We start from the raw sequence: 21,797 nt of genomic DNA, 5'->3' as shown, positions 1-21,797 counted from the left end.
TACCAGAATTCATTATATCTTAATTGTACATGTATGTGTGTAGTATGCTGATTTTAAGTCCTTTGGGTATAACCAGAGGAGTGGGATAGCTGGGACAAATGGAATATTCTATAAATGTTTTAGGTCCATTTGACTTATACTGTTCTTTAGGTTGAAAATGATTTGATGACCTGTCTATAAGTGATAACAACATTATTATTGTGATGAGGTTCATGTGAATTTAAATGTCTTTCCCAGGCGCCTCCAAATTTGACAGACAGCATCCTCAGTTAACTTTATCTCCAGGCATGGTCAGTTACCATTACAGTAATACATACAAGTAAACCAATTAAATGATAGGAATATCTAAATGAAAGGGTAAATTTTAAGAAAATTTGTGTGTAACTCAGTTGCTTGTGTATAAGTAAAACAATCAATTATAGCTATTCAAAGTTTTTTCCTAAGGTCAAATATTAATGTAGGATATATACATAAACATATGTTTAATCTGTATGTTAAATTGACCAGGATTTCTTAAAACATTTACCCCTTGCATTATGTCTGTTAGATTTCCTTCTTTAGAGTAACTAGTCTTGAAGTAATTAAGGTTTGTACAATTATGGTTAAATAACAACTGTTATTTTACAGTATTGTACAATCTTGGAATCCAGATTATTCTTCAAAAGCTAAATTTGGTTAATATAAAAACATCAAGGGAATTGTGGTGCCATTACTCTTCTTGTATATTAAATGTTTTCACATCTTCCAGGTACATAGGTCTTTAAAGTACATTTAAAATAGCATTTTATCAAGCTGTTGTTCTCCAACATAACTTTGTAATGGTACTTTTAAATTTGTAAGGATAACAGATTTTATTGGGGACTTATTTATTATCATTTAGTGTTTTATTACTGGACCTATTATCAATAAGATATATGTAAAATTTTATGTTAGTTTTTACACTGAGGTACCAAGTTTAAATATATTTTCAAAAGGTAATGAGAGCTTAATCTCTTTAAAGGTTTATATTGTGAAACATGAAAGCATTTGGGCACACAACAGGATAGTTAAAAACTCCCCCAGTCTTTCTTGGATTTATGTTTTAAATGTAAAGTCATATTGTGTTAGCTAACATTCCATCAAATTTAGGAAAAAAAATTATAAAGTTTGTGAAATAATATTTAAGAAAGAGATAAAGATCAGCTTCAGAACTAGAACACTTGTCCTAAGATTTGTGAAGAGCCGCACCTTACCTGAGATAAGACTCTGCCTTCCACCTTACTACATGTTAGACTGACTCCAAAATAAGCCAGACTTCAGCTCACTTAAAGATGTATTCAAAAGATTAATTTTTGTAAAATTACTGTTATCTCAAATAGGGGATATAATGTATACCTCAGTCAAAATTCAAGATAACTATTACACAAACTACATATGTTTTTACTCTGGTTAATTCATTTTGTATTTTCCTTGTAAATGCTATAACAATTGCCCATTACTATTTTACAGAGGCACTACTTCAAGAGCACACAACCTGAATTAATTTGAGATAAGAAGCAATAATCTATAGGAAAGATAGGATAACATAGATCTCAATGAAATGAAAGGAAAAAATAACTGTAAAGTTATAGATATTGGAATTAAAGCCCAGTTCTCTTATTTCAAGACTGATGAGACTAGCTTGCTGGATGCTTAAGATCAGACTTAGGATAGAAATTAAATCAAAAGGGCAAAGAAACCCATTAGTTGGCTCTTCCCTCTGAGTCAGAGAACTAAAGAACTTCTCTAAGGAACTTTGTAACTCTGTGCCAAAAGACCTACCAATCAGGATCAATGAGATGACTGAAGAATGGAAAGCCAATCAGCACACCTGCTACAAAAAAAAAGCATCTTTGTAAGAAAAGAGACATTCTTGATGCTTCCAATGGAAGTCACCTCATCAAGGAGACCACTATCTAGCAAATGGCACTAAAGAGCTAAAACGCTGCTCTCAAGTTCCCCACTGGAGATCCCTATAGAACCCAGCTGACTCTTAAAAGTAGATAGAAACAAGGTCAATTCGATGAGCTTGACCTCAAATAGCTAGCTAAAGAATTCAAACCAAAAACACAGCCATTCCTGGGCGCTTAAAAGAAGAAACAGGATGGAGAACGTGCCCATCACTCTGAGACAGACCTTGGCTTGTGCCCCACATGAACTCGACATGCCTGCCCTGCAGCTCCCCAGCTTTTTGAAGACTGGTGCAGACATTTTGAATTATCCCTGAGGGTGTGGCCACTAACAATGGAGGGGCAGCTCCCTTCCTGAGACACCTACAGGAGCTGGATGCCCTATGACAGGTACAGCACTTGCATTGAGATCCTGAGGACTAAGAGGTTTTGAGTGGTGGATGACTGTGGACCATAGTTTTGCTTTTTATTTTTTATTTTTTATTTTGAGTGTTTTTTTTTTTTTCTCGCGCTTTTCCCCTTTATTTACCTATTCCCTTGGAGTCTCTTTTTCCCTTTTCTCATGCTAAAGACCAACTTCTATTGATCTCATTCTCACTCCTCCCTTGATCAAGTACCTCTATTAACTCATTTCTTTTTCCATTGACAGTTACATCCTACACCCCTCCCCATCCTCTTCTTCCACCGATGGAAGTTTTAGAGCTCATTGCCAGTCTATTGGCTATACTATAGATAATAATCAAACTCATCCTGTTTATTACAAAACTGTTAAAGTCTTTATAGGGGTTATCTGGTATAGGGGCTGCATTTTATTTATATTGGGTGCTGCTAATATTGATCTCTCCCTCAAAGGAAAGGTACTGGATACCTGCAGGGTAACAATAAGCCCAAAGTGGGGGAAGTTGCAATACCTCAGATCTTCACAGCCAAAGGGGAATATATAGAAACAATATGAAAAATTAGGGGAAGGAAGTGTCCCTAACAAACCAAGATGTTATTTTGATAGAATCCAATGACAGCATGGCAGTAGAAATGACAGAAAAGAAGTTTAGAACCTACATAATTAAAATGATCCATGAAGAAAGATGAGAAAAGAGAGCAAATGCAGGAATGAATGATTACTCCAATAAACAGTTTAAAGAACAAATACAGGAAGCAAAAGAGCACTTCAATAAAAAGATAGACATTTAAAAAAAAACAGAAATACATGAAATGAAAGAAACAATCAACCAAATTAAAAACTCAATAGAAAGCATCACCAACAGAATAGATCTTGTAGAAGACAGAATCTCAGACAATGAAGACAAAATATTTAATCTTGAAAATAAAGTTAACCAAACTGAGAAACTGGTAAGAAATCATGAATGGAAACTCCATGAACTTTGGGATATCATGAAAAGACCAAATTTAAGTATTATTGGTGTTGAAGGAGGCAGAGATACTAACCAAAGAAATGAGAAACCTGTTCAATGAAATAATATTTGAAAAATTTCCAAACTGGAAAAAGAAATAGAAAATCAAATACAAGAATACAAATACTTACAGAATACCAAATGCACAAAATTACAACAGATTCACACCAAGGAACATTATAATGAAAATACCTCACATGCAAAATAAAGACAAAATTTTAAACGCTCCGAGAGAAAAGATTACATATAAGGAGAAACTAAAACAGATATCAGCAGAATTCTCAACCCAGACACTAAAAACAAGAAGGGTCTGGAAAAATATATTTCAAGCTCTGAAGGAACAGGAATGTCAACCAAAAATCTTATATAAAGCAAAACTAAACTTCAGGTTTGATGATGAAATAAAATCTTTCCAAGATAAACAAAAGTTTTAAGAATTTACAAATGGAAAACCTACACTACAGAACATTCTCAGCAAAATATTTCACAAGAAGGAAGTGAAAAACAACAATGCAAGTCAGCAAAGGGAGGAACTATCCTATAAGAAAAAACAATCAAAGGAGAAACCAAGTTAAAAACTTAAAATAAGCCAAAATGACCAGAAATACAAATCATATCATAATCATAACCCTAAATATTAATGTCATAAACTCAATAATCAAAAGACATAGACTGGCAGATTGGATTAAAAAGAGAGACTCAACAATATGCTGCCTTCAAGAGGCTCATCTCATACAAATACACACTCACAGACTAAGGTGAATGAATGGGGAAAAACACACCATGCACATGGACTCATTAAAATAGTAGTGGTCTCTATCCTCCTATAATATAAAGAGTACTTCAAACCTAAGTTAGTCAGAGGGATAAAGAAGGACATTTTATACTGCTCCAGTGAATCACAAATCAGCAAGATGTAATGATTTAAAATCATTAAACAATGGAGCATCAATGTATATCAAACAAACCCTTCTCAGTTTCAAGAATCAAATAGACCACAACACAATAATGGTGGGTGACTTTAACACACCACTCTCACTGCTGACTAGATCCTCCAAACAAAAGTTTAACAAGGAAGCTATAGAACTAAATAATAGTCAATGACATAGATTAAACAGACATGTACAGAGTATTGTATCCATCATTGAGTGAATACATTATTTTCTCAGCAGTTCATGGATCCTTCTCCAAAATAAGCAATATATGTCATAAAGCAGCCATTAATAAATACAAAAAATAATGATAATACCTTCTATTCTATCCAACAATAATGGAATGCAATTAGAATTCAATAATAAAATAAAAACAAAAACTACCCCTATATTTGGGGACTAAATAATATGCTATTGAATGATGTGATGAGAACAGAAGACATCGGGGAGAAAATTTTAAAAAATTCTGAGAGGTAAATGAGAAAATGACACAACATCACAATCTATGGAACACTCTGAAAGGAGTACTAAGAGGCATTCAGTCCACTGAGCTCATACATTAAAAGAATAAAATATCAACAACTAAATGACCTAACATTACATCTCAAAGCCCTGGAAAAAGAAGAACAGGTCAACCCCAAAAGTAGTAGGAGACAGGAAATAATTAAAATCAGAGGTAAAATCAATGAAATTGAAACAAGAGAAACAATTCAAAAAATAGACAAAACAAGAGTTGGTTCTTTGAAAAAGCAAACTAAATTGATAAACCCTTAGCCACACTAACAAAGAGAAGGAGAGAGAAAACTCAATTTACTAGAATTCATGATGAAAAAGGAAATATCATGACAGACACCACAGAAATACATAATTAAGGCTACTTTGAAAATCTATACTCCAATAAAATAGAAAATACCAAAGACATTGATAAATTTTTAGAGACATGTGTTCCTCCCAAACTGAATCAGGAAGACATAACAATTTAAACAGATCAATTTCAAGCAATGAGATAGAAGACATCATATGCTTACCATCCAAGAAAAGTCCAGGACCAGATGGATTCTCAGTCAAATTCTATAAGTCTTTTAAAGAAGAACTAATACCAATACTCCTCAAAGTATTCCAGGAAATAGAGAAGGAGGGAACTCTTCCAAACTCATTCTATGAACCTAGTAACACTCACTCTGATATCAAAACCAGACAAAGAGGCAGTAAGGAAAGAAAACTCCAGACCAATATCCCTGATGAACAGAGATGCAAAAACTCTCAGTAAAATTCTCGCAAATCCCATTCAAAAACATATTAAAAAGATAGTGTACCATGATCAAGTGGGGTCCATCCCAGGGATGAAAGGTTGATTCAACATCCATAAATCAATAAATGTAGTTCATCATATCAGTAGACTGAAAGTTAAGAATCATATAATTATTTCAATAGATGCTGAGAATGCAGTTGATAAAATTCAGCACCACTTCATACCTAAGACACTAGAAAATATAGGGGTAGTGGGAATGTACCTCAAAATTGTAAAGGATATGTATGTTAAGCCCATGGTCAACATCATTCTTAATAATGGAGAAAAATTGAAAGCATTCCCAAGGCAGGGATGCCCTCTTTCACCACTTCTATTCCCCTTGAAACACTAGCCAGGGCAATTAGACAGACCAAAGATATTAAAGGAATATAAATAGGAAAAGAAGAACTCAAGCTGTTGCTGTTTGCCAATGACATGATTCTATATTTAGAGGATCCAAAACACTCCACCAGAAAATTTCTAGAACTAATAAATGAATTCAGCAATGTAGCAGGATATAAAATCAATACGCATAAATCTAAAGTATTTCTATTCACAAGTGATGAATCCTCTGAAAGAGAAATTAGGAAAACCACTCCATTCACAATAGCCTCAAAAAAGAAATAAAATACTTGGGAATCAATCTAACAAAAGAGGTAAAAGACCTCTACAGTGACAACTACAGAATACTAAAGAGAGGAATTGAAGAAAACCATAGAAGATAAAAAGATCTCCAATGTTCTTGAATAGGCAGAATTAATATTGTCAAAATGGACATTCTATCAAAGACACTATATAGATTCAAAGCAATTCCAATTAGAATCCCAATACATTCCTAATAGAATTTGAGAAAGCAGTCATGAACTTCATCTGGAAGAATAAGAGAACTTGAAGAGCCAAAACAGTCATTAGCAGAAAAAGTGAAGCAAGAGGTATCACAATACCAGAACTTAAACGATACGGCAGAACAACAGTAACAAAATTGGCATGATATTTGCCCCAGAATAGACAGGCAGACCAATGGTACAGCATAAAGGACACAGACACAAACCCACATAAATACAACTTTCTGATACTAGAAAAAGGAGCCAAACACATACAATGGAGAACAAAGAACCTCTTCAACAAGTGATGCTGGCCAAACTGGAAATCATATGCAGTGAATGAGAGTAAACCCCTATCTCTCACCCTGCACAAAACTCAACTCAAAATGGATCAAGGACTTAGGAATTAGAACAGAGACCCTGCACCAAATGGAAGACAAAGTAGGCCTGAATCTTCATCATGTTGGCTTAGAATCAGACTTCCTTAACAAGACTCCCATTGCACAGGAAATCAAAGCAAGAATCAATAAAAGGGATGGATTCAAACTGAAAAGCTTTTTCTCAGCAAAGGATATAATCAATAATGTGAAAAAAGAACCTACAGAGTGGGAGAAAATCTTCCACACACACTGAAGAGCACTAATCTCCAAAATTTATAAAGAACTTACAACATTTTAAACCGAAAATACAAAGAACCCAATCAATAAATGAGCCAAGGAACTGGACAGACACTTTACAGAAGAAGATATACAGGTGGTTAATAAATATGTAAAAAAAGTGTTCAACATCTTTAGTAATTAGAAAAATGCAAATTAAAACAACTGTAGGATTTCATCTTACTCCAATTAGAGAGGCTATTAACAAAAATAGATATTGGCATGGATGTGGGGAAAAAGGCACACTAAATTGCTAGTGGAATGGCAAATTGGTGCAGTCACTCTGGAAAGCAGTAAGGAGAATCCTCAGAAAACTTGGAATGGAACCACCTTTTGACCCAGTTATCCCACTCCTCAATTTATACCCAAAGGAATTAAAGTTAGCATACTACAGTAACACAGCCACATCAATGTTTATAGCAGCTCAATTCACAATAGCTAGGTTGTGGAACCAACCTAGATGCCTTCAACAGATGAATGGATAAAGAAACTGTGGTGTATATATACACAATGGAATATTATTCAGCCATATAGAAGAATAATATTATGACATTTGCAGATAATTGGATAGAATTGGAGAATATCAAGCTAAGTGAAATAAGACAATCCAAAAAACCAAAGGTCAAATGTTTTCCCTGATAAGTGGACGATGATATATAATGGGGGTGGTGGGGGAGGAAGGGAGAGAAAAATGGAGAAACTTTAGATTATGTAGAGGGAAATGAGAGGGAGGGCTTATGAAAAATGGTGGAATGAGACAGACATCATTACCCTATGTACAATTATGATTATATGAATGGAATGAATCTACATTATGCACCATAGAAATGAAAAGATGTATCCAATTTGTGTACAATGAGTCAAAATGCAGTCTGTAAAACTAACAAAACTTAAAAAAATAAAAATAAAATAAAAAAAAAATAGTTAAATGTAACTTAAAATGTACACTTGTGTTAGCCCCAAGAATAAGTAAGAATGAAGGGTACAAAAGAGCGATTCTTAGGCAGGTATGCCTGATAACTATGAAGAACTCCTACACAGATAGCTTACTCAATGTTTACTAATATGATTATCTAGTGCAAAGTAATAAAATGAAGGGATCTCTACCAAACACAGAGGTCATACCAATAAAAGATATTTTACTATATTTGGGTGACATTTAATATCTTAACTACATCTTGTTGAGACATCTGTAACATTAAAAATTAAATGTTGAGGCTGGGTAGATAGCTCAGCTGGTAGAGTGCTTGCCTTGCAAACACAAGGCCCTGAGTTCAACCCCAGTACCGCAAAAAAAAAAAAAAAAAAAAAAAATTAAATGTTGTTTTTAAATTACTGATAACTCTGACAATATTCAAGATTCATGTTCCCAAATAAAGGCCTTTTCCTAACTTTGTTAGGCCTTATGGGAACAGCTTCTCAACTCTTAACACCTCCTGGTAAGAGATTATTGACTTCTATCATCTTCCTGATATTGACAGGTTTCAGATGCTTCGACTTTTATTTTGTGCTAATCTTATTTCAGTACTCATGTCTTCCTATTTCTGTCTAATAAAAGCACCCACCACCAATGACTTTATAACCTGTTCTTCCCCAGTCATACCTTTACCATGGACCCCTCAAACTGATCTGATTTATTAAAGGAAATGCCAAACGGTTCAAACAGTACCACTTCTTTCATCTTAAAGCAGCAAGAGTGATCATTATCCCATTTCCTTATAGCAATAAGGAGTCCCTAAAACTAGATGGGGGAATGAAGCCAGCAATAAGACAGGCAGTTAGTGTAGTTAGATAATCAGGTTGGATCCATAAGATGGAGGTTGATTCAGATCTAGGAAGTTGGAGCCCACCACCTAGGAGATTAGAAAATTTTGGTCTCCAGAGTCCTTGATTACCAAGATTACCTGCCTATACTTCCCCTCGCAAAATGTTGTAGACAGGGAGTGCTTCCTGCCTGGATCACTCATTTAACCCTTTCCTCTGCCGATCTGCTTCTCATGTTTTGGCCATCATCACATATGCAAGGAGAGAGACAGGGCAGTTGGCAGGGAAGAGGAGAACAAAAAATCTAAAATGTATAAAAGGGGAAAAGCACTCTCACTTCTTGGGATACCAGAATGTTATCCATGGCACCTTCTCTCTGCCAGGAGAAGTCTGTTTTACTAACTTTAAATAAAATCTGCTTGGTATACTTGACTCAGCGTGCTTCTATAATGTTCAATGTTCAATATTTGAGGAAACAGAACTTGTTAAAGATAACTGGTGATATCAGTATTATCATGCTGGAGCCCATTGGAATTTAATGTCATGGAGTATTTTTTCTTCCCCATGTAATTCAGTGCTCTGACATTTGGGGCATAAATGTTTGCTGTCATGTATTCGGTTGCATTTTTCTTTTTTAATGGGGTATAGTGGTCTTATTTCTCTCTTTTGATTCAAGTCAGATAGGAGAGTAACTACTTCTGCTTTTTTCTTGGGGCATAGGCATGGAAAAGTTTTGCCATTTTATACTTTCAGACTCTGGTTGTCTTTGTCTATGAGATGAGTCTCTTGAAAATAGCACATAGTTGGATCTTGTTTGTTTCATCCATTCTGCTAATAATCCGTGTCTTTGAATGGAGGGATATTCAGCTCTGGTAAGGTATAATTTTGTGGTTTCCTAACCTTTCTTTTTTTTTTTTTTTCGCTGTCTTTTATCCTGTCTTGAGCCTCATTCAGTGAATTATCTTCTATATTTGGGAGCTTTGTGAATTCTCTGTGTGCAGATTATCTGAATAATCATAGTGCTGGTTGATGTTGATGAATTCTTTCAGTTTATTCTTGCCATGGAAAGTTTTTATTTCCCCCTCAAATCTGAAACTGAGCTTTGCTGGGTATGGCTACCTTGGCTAACAGTTATTTTCTTTTACAGCCTGGAATATCTTACTTCAGGGCATCCTTGATTTTAGGGTCTGAGCCAAGAAATTGGAAGTGAGCCTTATTGTTTTACCTCTAACTTGACCTAATACTTCTTTCTTGCAGATGTTAATATTCTTTCCTTATTTTCTACATTAGGCAGTTGGATTATGATATGTCTTGATGAAATTCTCATTTGTTTAGGTCTACTTGGGGACCTGTAAGCCTCCAGGATGTGGACCTCTATCTCAATTTGCTCTGTAAAAAGTTTTCTGTAATTATCTTATTGGAAATGTTATTTATGACTTCAGTTTGTTTCTCCATGTTCTCCTCTATGTCAACAATTCTCAATTTGTTCTTTTACATTCTTTCAAAGTTCTTCAATATTCCAGTCATGTTCTATAATTTTTTCCCTTTATTGCACTCTGTCTTCAAGGCCTGAAGTTCTGTTTTCAAGCACTGGGTATCTATTTTCTAGGCAATCTAATCTGTTGGTGATGTCCTCAAGTGAATTTTTAATTTGCTGTGTCCTTCATTTCTAGGAGTTCTGCTTGGTTCCTTTTCACATCCTTTCTTCCATCTCCTTTAATTGCTGTCTTAATTCCTTCCTTAGATCTGCTTTTAGTTCATTGAATGTTCTTTGAAAGCTTGTTGAAATATTATAATTTCATAGAATATTTATAGATCATTAAATTAGTTTTATAATCTTTCTCTAGGTTTTCAATGACCTCACTAGCACTGAATCATTTGTTGAGGGATTGTGAATTTTAGGGGAAGGTTTGTTTGCCTGTTTTCTCACATTTTCAGAGATCTCAGTCTTGTCATTAGTTGAATAGGATTCCTCTACCTCTTCTCTGTGTGTGTGTGTGTGTGTGTGTGTGTGTAAGTATGTTTTTGTGTGTGTGTGTGTGTGTGTGTGTGTGTTCTCTTTTGTGTATAATTATCTTATGTGTTTGGGGCTTTCTCTCTTTCAGATGCCAAGGGGTGGGACTGGAGTTCTCTCTCAGATTGTTCCTCCCTAGGTTCCTTGTTGTTGGTTTGGGTTTTTGTCTCCTCTCTTCTTTTGTTTGGAGTCATGTCAGAGAGGGTTTAGTTCAGCAGCAGAAGCTCTAGCATGTGAACTTTTACTGTTTGTGAAGGTTCCCATGTCTGAATGCGGCAAAACAAACAGTTTTAACAACCCTCAGAAACAAAAAATGCATGATGTTAAATTAAACACCAAGTTTCCAGCATGACCTATTCAGCGCTAATTACCACCAATTACAATGTGTTGGGCAACTGTCAATTGTAAAACCAATTTTTATGAACTAGATCTGTCTTTGAAGCAAACAGTAGGTGTCAGGCATATTATCCACAGCAGTAATGATTGTATTAGCATTAATGGGGAGGCCAGAGCTATATAAACCAATTTGTTCTGAAAGTTGATAAAAATACAGTTAAGTCAGGGATAAGAAGGGAGGTACCAGGTGATGTTTATACTGAGGGAAGGGAAATACAGAAGAAGCAAGGTATTGGGAGAAAGGGAGAGAGAATAATAGAATTTGGCCATTAGCCAAAGAAGTAAGAGAAGTAGGCAAATAAAAACAACACAAACCCCAAAACAAAACCCTCAAAAATCAATGCTAAGAAAAAAATAATTACATTTTTAACATGCTAAAAATGAGAGGAAAGTAATCAAAAAAGTGTGTGCATTTATATCTCCTTATCCAGTTAGCACAGCCTGAATTCACATGCACATGCATGCCCACACACACAGAGAATAAAAAATGTATAAATAAAATTTTAAAAATAAGAATTAAAAAATTAAATCCAACATCTCAGTGAAGACTGAAGGAGTATTTTCCACTGATGTGGTCAAAATAGTTGACCATATTGGGTGACCCATGCCTATGTCCGGTAGTATTTCTCTTCAGTTCTTCTTGAGTTATGTAATGCTAGAGCAAGTGGTAAGTATTGTTAACCCCATCCTGTTTTGGTGTTGCTCTCTGTGCTGTCAGTTGGGAGTAGCCTTAGAATGAAGGTTTTTGACATAAGGGTAGGTCTCCCTTCTTACCAGTATGAGGTGGGATGGGTTAGGAAGTACTACTTTCAGTTGGAGTTTTGCCCATTCAGACCAGATTGGTCTGCTCCCCGGGCAAAACTTATTCAGAGTTACATGAGAGGAGTTCTAGAAGTTGGGGCTTAGACCTAATCAGGACTCAAGATTTTGTCACGTGGCATATTCTTTGGAGAGATTAGATTGAGCCACCCTTAGTGCTTTACAGTAGCCAGTCTCTTTTCTGGGTCTGAGGGAAATATAGGCATCAATAAAATTTTAAATTGACAAGTAAATATTGTGCACAAGATAATGTTTGCTGTATCAAGGTATTTAGCATAGGCCTTACACCAAATGATCACCCCTTTTTGGGTAAAAATCTAATTCCCTAGCAATTTTCAATTGCAATAAAACATATTTTTATTAACTGTAGTCACCAAGTTTTATAATAATCTCTTGATGTTTTTCTCCTAACAAACTTTGTGTCCTTTGACCAAGTCTCCCCAATCCTTTCCCACCCTACCACCCAGACTCTGAGAGCAAATGTTTTACTTTAAATTTTAAATTTTAAAAATTAAATGTTTTAAGTTGAAAATATTTGTATATATTATGGGTTATGATGTGATGTTTTGAAGTATGTGTACACTGTGAAATGATTACACTAGGGCAATTAACATATCTATCACCTCACACACTTCTTGTTTTTTGTGATGAGAATGTTTTTAATCTGCTCTTTTAGTAATTCTGAAATTATGTTATTATCTACAGTCACTTTGTTGTGCAGTAGGTCTCCAACAGTTATTCCTTCTTTCTAAATGAAAGTTTGTGTCCCTTGACCAACATGTCCCCCTTCTACTACTTCCCCAACTCCCTGCCAAAAGTCATTCTTACTTTCTAGTTATATTAAGTTTTGGATTCCTCATACAAGTGAGATCATATGATGTTTTCCTTTGCCTGACCAGCTTCCATAAAAGTTATACCCTCCAGGTTAAATATGGTGAACAGGATTTCCTCCCTTTTGAAGGCTGGGTAGCATTCCATCGTGTGTATTTACAATATTTTCTTTCATGATGTTACTGACTGAGTCGCACTGATATTGTTTTTCATTTCTTGGCTCTTGTGACTAGTGCTGGAAAAAACAAGCCAGCACAGGTTTCTCTCTGACATACTGATTTTAGCCTTTGAGTATAAATTCAACAGAGGGGTTGCCAGGTCATATGATATAGTTCTATTTACAACCCTCCCTTCCTACTCTCCTTCCTTCATTTCACAGTACTTGGGATTGAACTTCTACTCCTGAGCTACATCCCCCATCTTTTATAAAAATTTTTGTTTTGATTTTCTAGAATAAAGCAAGAATCATGTAATTTCCCAAAATAAAATTGAGCCCACGTTTTATAAGTCCTTCAAGCTTCACATTCTATAAATAAAAGGTAGCCTCACCCACTAGTTATTGAAGATGATTAAGCAAGGAGTGAAGAGCCAGAAACTAAGAGTTGTTTATGGGTATGAGTGTATGAGGGTGTTGTTTTGCCTGGCTCTACGAAGTATAAGACACATGATGTATACCACATGGTCCATACTTCTGATGACAAGTTGTAAAGTGCAGAGATACTTCTTTAAAAGCAATAAACTTGATCTCTTTCCTTTCAGTTGAAAAGTTTCAAGAATAACAAAGTTTGTGTCCACACATTCTGGTTTTCTGTCAAAAAAACAGAAAACATTCACTTAGTATTTCATCATATTTTGCTTAGATTAGAGCTCTCTGTTGTCCATAAAACTCTACTGCTTCTTTTTGTGGATTTTTCATGAACATCACTAAACATTTACATCTCAATATTTCAGTCTTAACTATCCTTTTTGTCACTTTTTTCCAAACTTTTCAAATTTTCTTTGGAATGGAGAGCCTAAATATGAAAATAGTAAATAGCAAACATTGTTTATAAAATAATTGGGAAAGAAATCACAAGAGACTTTTGTATTTTCCAAAGTATTATCTATGCTAGGACTAGATTGGATATGATGGGAAGGGATTTCTTGCCAGTCAGACATGTATATAGACTTTTGAAATCTGTGAATGCAGTGCATTTTCAAGACTTTGTCTTGTTTCAATTCTTAAAATTTAATTGATGCAGCAATGTATGAACAATGGAACTTCTTCAAGAGAACCGGTAAAAAGTGTACACAGACACTCGCAAGGCTAAGGAGTTGTTTTTAATAGGGAAAGATAGAAAGAACCTAAATATTTACAAGGAGGTAGGGCTGTCAATCACATTTTACCTACATCCACAAAATGCAGCAAAGGATGTGGAAATTAATGGCACTCTCACACTACAACATGCAATCTACAAGGATATTTAGGGATACATGTCTCATCACGTCAGGAACATCCTTTGTTTTCTATTTCACTCTTAATATGAGAAAAGACATGAGAAGATAGAAATTCAAACCAACAGGTTAACTTAGATAAGAAAGAGGAAGCAACCCAAAATCAGAGAGGATGATTGGAAGGAAAGAGTTATCAAACATGTCCTGAATGGAACAGGAATTCATATATTCAGAAAGGTTCCTCTCATGACTGGGCCCCAAACGGTTAAATAGACCACAGCAAAGTATTTATTCCTGCAGAAGAAAGAGAAAATTCCAGAAGCAGGGGATAGGGGCTTGGAACTGAAATCACTGACATGGAGTATTGGGAGTACTGGAACTTCGTGGTAGCAGCACAATGAAACCGCTTTTGCTCTTCTGAGGGAAAGCAATTTCCAGCCAGGATTTCTATGCCCAAGTAAAGACCATTCAAAAATAATGGTCAAATGCTGACATTTTCAGACTTAAGAAATTCTTTACTTTTTTTGTGTTTTCTCTTTCTTTTCCTCTTTGAGATAGGGGTTCTCCCTCTGTTCTTCAGGCTGCCCTCAACATCCAGAGCTTAAACAATCTTCCCACCTCAGTCTACTAAGGAGTGGAGACTGCAGGCTCGTGGTGAAGTGTATCCCCTACCCAGTCTCCCTTCCCTTGGGAAAGTCAAGGAGGAATGCCGAGGTAGTGAATCATAAGAGGGATATTGTATTGCAGGAATCTGGATCCAGCTTGGGTTTCTTGAAGTATTAGAGCACTCTGAAGAAGTTTTACTGATAACCCTGTGAAAAGACAAGTCTTAAAACTTAAGAAATGTCTGAAGGTATAGTTCTCTGTTATCTGTCTCCATGAAGGTGTATGAGTACGCTTCAGAAGGTAGGTGAAGCCTGGGACTGTGAAGACATCTCAGAGGATCTCTGAGATGCTTATCTTCTCTTTTCCTTGACAATAATACCCAAAGACAAGCTATTTAGATGGGGGATTAAATTTTTTTTCTCCCTCCCCAAGGAGATGTCGTGCACAGTGTAGATGTGTATATGAGTGAACTGAATCAAATTTCCAGGTTCTGCAGGTACAGCACAGACCTCTGTATGAGTGAGATAAGAAATGTCTGCCTCTCATCACTTAATCCCTGGAAGGGCAAGAGTTGAGACAAGGGGGACTGGTGTGGCTACTGTCCCCAGAAGCCTCAGGCCTGCTTTCAGGATAAAAGAAATAAATGTAGACATCAAAAGCGTAACTACCTGTGTTTTGATGTCTCTGGATGTGTTGAGCTGTACACAGCTGGAGATAAGGTCTAAGAGCTTGGCAGTGGATATGTACATGGAACTAAATGTAAGAACCACACAGGGAAAGAAAGTTTACAAGAACAGGAATGTCAAATTGTGTAACAGCAAGTGCAATTTATATAATCGGAATCATACAAACACCAGATTGACATCTGCCTTGGGTTTTGGTTTGAATGTTTCTTTGTTTGGGGTACTATTCAATAGACCATAAACCAAACTTGGGGGTCGCTCTCTTCTTTAATGCTTGATGCGTGAAAGATTCCACAGAACACACATCCCAAAAGTTGTTTGCCCTGAGTTAAAATCGCCCATTCACCCATGATACTTATAAAATAGCACGTTTATTTTGTCAATCACTCCTTTTTTTAATTGAGCAGAGGTAATAGAGGTAGAAGCAGAGAGGGAGCAGGAGAGAGAGAGAGAAAGAGGAAAGGAAAGAAATAATTGTGGAAAGAAAATAGAAAAAGAGACAAAACAGCAGCTAGTTATAGTGACTTATTTGTAATCCTGATTTCTGAGGAGTGTAAGTTTTGCACCATCCTGGGCAATTAAGAAGATGATGTCTGAAAATTTACTTTTTTAATTGAGAAGAGCTGTGAATGTAGCTTAATGACCAATGGTGGAGCCCCTGGATTTGTTTCCCAATATGAGAAAGAAAGTACCAATAAAGGAAGGAAGGAAGGAAGGAGGAAAATTAGTTTGAGGGGAGCAAAGCAACTTAGTGAGACTTTACCTCAGGATAGAATTCCCAAAACTTCTGTGGGTGTAGACAGTGGTGGAGCCCTTGCCTAGCATACTGAAGTTTCTTGCCCTATCTGCAATCCCACAAAGATAAAAATAAAAGTAAAAAAAAAAAAAAAAAAAAAAAATCCAATGTTGGGAGAAATCCTAGTTCTTGACTCCCAGCAGTTAATGTCTCAAGTGTGTAAACTTGCAGGAGGAGCATTCCGCTTCTCCGACCTAGGAAAGTAAACAACTGCCCCAAGTTGACCTAGTGTTACCAAGGGAACCTATATAGGAGCCTAGTGGTCTGATCCCCCATGGCACATTGTGACTGGGCAAGAAACTTATAAAAGGTATACCTGTTCCCGCAATAAACAAGTTTGTAGCCTGCTCGCCACAAGCCTGCTTCCACCCAACTCCCAGAGTCTGGGGGTCTTGACTCCGCGGCCCTTACCTGCGCCTGAGCTAGCCTGGCACCCCTACAATCCAAGAAGATGCACAAATAGGCAAGAAGCACATGAAAAGATGCTCAAGGTAAATGTGCATTAGAAGATGGTACTAAACCATACACTTTTTATTGGTTAACTGTTAATCATATAAATGTCATGTAAACTTACAAAAAGAAAAAAATGTTTTTGCCAAAATAATACAAAGTAATTCAGGCATGAGAAGAACTGATAACACAACAGAACATGAATAAACCCTGAAAGCATTCTAAGTGAGAGAAGTAAGACATTTGTGAACCCTAATTATATGACTACAGTTATGGGAAGCTTGAAAAAGGTGTTAATCCACAAAGATGAAAAGCTGACTCATGAAAACCACAAACCAAGAGGAAGCGGTAACATGGGCTGGTTGTTGTATAATATTGTTAATGTATTAAATGTCACAGAATCATACCCTTCAAGACAGTGTTATGGCCAAGCATGGTGGCACACACCTGTAATCCTATCAGCTCAGGAGGCTGAAGCAGGAGGATTGCAAGTTCAAAACCAGCCTCAGCAATTTAGCAAGATGCCAAACAACTCAGTGAGACCCTGTCTCAAAATAAAATACAAAATAGGACTGGGAATATGGTTGGGGATTTGACTCAGTGGTTGAGTGTCCCTGAATTCAATCTCTGGTACCACCGCCACCCACCCCCGCAACAAGAAAAAAGAAACAAGATTAGAAGATAGTATTATGTCATGATTTGAAGTTTTGGATTATTGTGGCAACAACACAATTGCTATAATCTCAAACTTTTAAATTGTGAAAAAAAAATTGTTGTCTTACCCTGAGCCCTTCCCACGTGTCAATCTTAAGGATGTTCCATGTACACTTGAGTAGAATGTATACATTGCAATTGGTGGATTGAGTCTTTACTCCTCTGTTGGGACGGCTTTGCTATTTGTCTTCAATGTGGGTTATACCAGTTTAGTTTTCTCAGTGCTTCCTTTACTTCTTTCTTATGTGAATAATTGATCTGAATTCCAATAGAACTTTCTTTAGTTCCACTGGCTTGTTTTTCTGCATATTTTTTTTTTCTTTACACATTACCTTGTTAATTGAGTAGTTGTGCTCAAATGAACTTCAGCCTGTTAACTATTCAAACACTCTGTAAGGCCCCACTTTATGTTGTTGTTCTTGTCAATACAAATTATGGGAGAATGCCTGCCTACCACGTGCAAGGTCCTGGATTATATTTCTAGCACTGTCAAAACCAAATGCGAACTAAAATAAGTAAGTACACACATTAACACATAAATAAATACATAAACAAATTCACACATGAATCAAATAAATTAGTAAAGCAAAATAGACCATTGTAGGGAAAGGTGACAGCTAGAGATTGAGCCCGGGGCCTTGTGTATGCCAGGCAAGCATGCTTTATCACTGAGCTGATCCCCAGTCCCAAAATAGACTGTAGTAATTGCTTTATTCATTTGATGTTGTGCCATATGAAAAGTAAAAGGTGACTGACAAAAGTGCAAAACTATTGCCTTTTATGCATACCTATGTAGTGACCTTTATTATGATTTTTAATTTCTTTGCATGACTTTGGTAATAATATAGCAAGTCTGCACTTCAACCTGGACTAAAGCAATTACTGGCATCCTAGGCCAGAGGTTCGATTCTGCTGGTCCCAACAAATCAGTCTTGACCACTAACTCCAAAAAACAGATGGGAAAAATAATGGTAAGGAGTAATCATGAAACAAACTTTAGTCAACATGGCCATACTGGGAAGGCAAGTGAGATCAGGTATCTCAGCTCTGTCTTATGAGTTACTGATACGAATTTTGGGTTTAAGCAGAGGAAGAATTGGAAGGAGGTGACAGGCATGAAAAACTAAGCCTTCCTGGTCAAACTGTGACTTGACTGAGCACTATTTCAGTTCTGTTTCTGAGAAGTGGTTCTGGAGAAGTCATTGTTGATGGGGGCGATCCAGTTCCTGTGACATGATCGTTCCTGCTCTGCTTAGGAAAGCAGAATCCAGTTCTGGCATGAGATATTTGCTCCCACTTGAGTGAGGGTTATTTTCTCATGGTGGTTATCATTATGCATTCCTGGAATCCAAGCTGACTGCTGGTAGAGGGCAATGACTGGGAAATTTTTGGCATCCCTCCAGAGGCTCTGCAATAGGATGTTGTAAAAGTGCCAGTTGAATCCCCCTGCAAATCTGGAAATACCTTAGTTACTCTTTTCTTAGCACCCTCATTCTTTTTTTTTTTTTTTTTTTGGTACTGGGGATCGAACTCAGGGCCTTGTGCTTGCGAGGCAAGCACTCTACTAACTGAGCTATCTCCCCAGCCCCAGCACCCTCATTCTTGAAGGGAGTTGAGACAGGTCACATAAACTTAGAATTGACAAACCTTGTATTAAACTCTTCAATTGATTAGTGTGCCTACATGCATGACTGAGTGGGAATGTGATCCAAGACTGAAGTTCTCAAAAAAGACAAAAATGAATATAGAGACACCAGGGTTTGCAATCCTGCTTTTAGTTGCCCATTGTACATCTGCATCTTCCTACATGAAGATGTAATGCTCTTTGCCTACTAGAGCCTTTAATTCCCTATCACATACCTACTAGGTGTTTCTTAGTGGTGGGGCTGTGCTGCTATTGATGAATACTTTCGGTTTTGTTAATCAGAGGGTAATTTAATTTCTTTCTTTCCTGAATATGATTTTCTAGATGCAGTGCATATGGATGACAGTATTTCTTTTACCATTTGGGCTTTGTCATGGTCTGCTTGGTTTCTGGTAAGAAGTCAGCTCTAATCTTGTTGTTTATCCCTTGGTTGAGACGCATAGCTTCTCTTTTGCTCTTTTCTAGATTCTCTCTTTAATTGTGCCTTTAGAAAAATGTGGGTATGAAAGTATCAACAAGGATGACTCTAAATTTATTTATTTATTTATTTATTTATCTATCTATCTATTTATTTATTTATGGTGCTGGGGATTGAACCCAGGTTCTTTTGTTTGTGAGGCAAGCACTGCACCAACTGAGCTATATCCCTAGCCCTGAATTTATTTTGCTTGAAGTTTACTGAGCAACTAGATCTACAAAAGATGTATATCTTTTACCCTCTTTGAGGAACATTTACTTCTCAAATATCCTATCTGCTCCTTTCTATCTGACCCCCGCTATAGGTCCTCCAAATGTGTATGTCAGTATGCCGAGTGAGGTCTCCCAGTTCTCTTAGGCTTCCTGCATTTCTCTTCCTGCCTTCTGCTTTCTGTTGCTCCAACTGAGTAATGTCAATCAACCTATCTTAAACATTTCCAATACTTTGTTCACTTGTATGAGTCTTGTGTTGGTCACTACTACCACAGCTTTTCGTCTTGGGGATTTGTGCTTTTCTACTTCAGAATTTTTTTAATTCTTCAGTATCACTCTCACTCATTAAGATATTTTCCCTCTCATTACTTGTAGTTATTGGATCATGGTTTCCTTTGTTCTTTGCATATATCTGAGACAAAAACTCAAAGGCCTTGTCTATCAAGTCTTGTGCCAGATCTTCTTCTAAACTTTTCCATCAGCTGTTTTTAGGGTTGCCTTGTTCTCTCCTTCTCTAGTGCAGCATGAATGGACCATGCTGATTCCTTTCCTTGCAAGCCTGGGAACTGTTTATTCAGGAATGGACATTTTGCAATTCAAAATGAGGGCAATACTGGAAATAAGCTTGTCTCTGCATTCTACTCCCACCCCCACAGGGTTTTTTGTTTGTATATAGTGAATGTGATAAGCTTTCTTTATTTAAAACTTTTTTCACACATTTATATAGGGTATATGCATATATACATATACATATGCCATATATATGTATATGGGATGATAATGTCTGTCTCACAATCTACCGAAATTCCTGTCCACACTGCCCCACCCCTCACTCCCCACTGTAAAATCCAAAATTCCTTCATTGTTTCCTACCCACTCTGAAGCAAGGATCAGCATCTGCTTATCAGAGAAAACATTCATTCTTTAGATTTTTGGTACTGGCTTATTTCACTTAGCATGATGTTCTCTAGCTCCATCCATTTACCTGCAAGTGTCATATTTCATTCTTCTTTAAGTCTGAGTGGTATTCCATTGTATATACATACCATATTTTCTTTACCCATTCATCTGTTGAAGAGCATCTAGGTTGGTTCCATTGTTTAACACTGTAAATTGAGCTGTTGTAAACATGATGTGGCTGGGTCACTGTAGTATACTGATTTCAAGTTCTTTCCTTTGGGTATAAACCAATGAGTTGGATAGCTGGGTCAAATGGTGGGTTTCCTGAGGAATCTCCATTCTGCTTTCCAGAGTGTTTGCAGCAATCTGCAGTGCCCCCAACAATGTGAGTGTACATTTCCCCCCACATCCTCGCCAACAACTACTGTTGCTTGTATTCTTGATAATTGCCATCTGACTGCTGTGAGATGAAATCTTAGTTTTGATTTGCATTTCTCTAATTGTAAGGAACGATGAACATTTTCTCATATGTTTGTCGATCAATTGTATTTCTTCTTCTGTGAAGTGTCTGTTCAGTTCCTTAGCCCATTTTTTGGTTGGGTTATTTGTTTATCTGGTGTTAAGTTTTTTGGGATCTTTAAAAATCCTGAAGAGTAATGCTCTATCTGAAGTGCTTGTGGTAAAAATTTTCTCTGATCCTCTAGGCTCTCTCTTCATGTTGCTGATCGTTTTCTCACTTGAAAGTGAGCCAAGAATGAACTGTGGTTCTGTTGTATTTGGGACTGTGGTGAGGTCATACCACAGTGGTCATACCACATACCACAGCATATTGGTACAGAGAAAATGGTTTACCTTGTGGCAACAGGCAGGCAACATGAGAGTGGAATGTGTTGGGCCCCTAATATCTCTTTCAAAGAAACATCCCCCAATGACCTAGGCCCATAAACCAGGAGTACCACGCTGGGGCCTTACCACGCTCCAAATAATACCCATTATTCCATTCCAAAACAGC

General features: G+C 36.6%; 1 pseudogene; it reads right to left on the bottom strand.

The window, feature by feature from the left end:
* The window catches only part of LOC124973018 (probable U3 small nucleolar RNA-associated protein 11), a 39,336-nt pseudogene extending 19,700 nt beyond the window's left edge, over positions 1 to 19,636 (bottom strand).
* Positions 19,637 to 21,797: the final 2,161 nt, after the last annotated feature.

Source organism: Sciurus carolinensis, chromosome Y (genome assembly GCF_902686445.1).
Source record: "Sciurus carolinensis chromosome Y, mSciCar1.2, whole genome shotgun sequence".
NCBI lineage: Eukaryota > Metazoa > Chordata > Mammalia > Rodentia > Sciuridae > Sciurus > Sciurus carolinensis.
The sequence above is the reverse complement of the archived record's forward strand: the minus strand, read 5'-3'. Positions and strand labels throughout refer to the sequence as shown.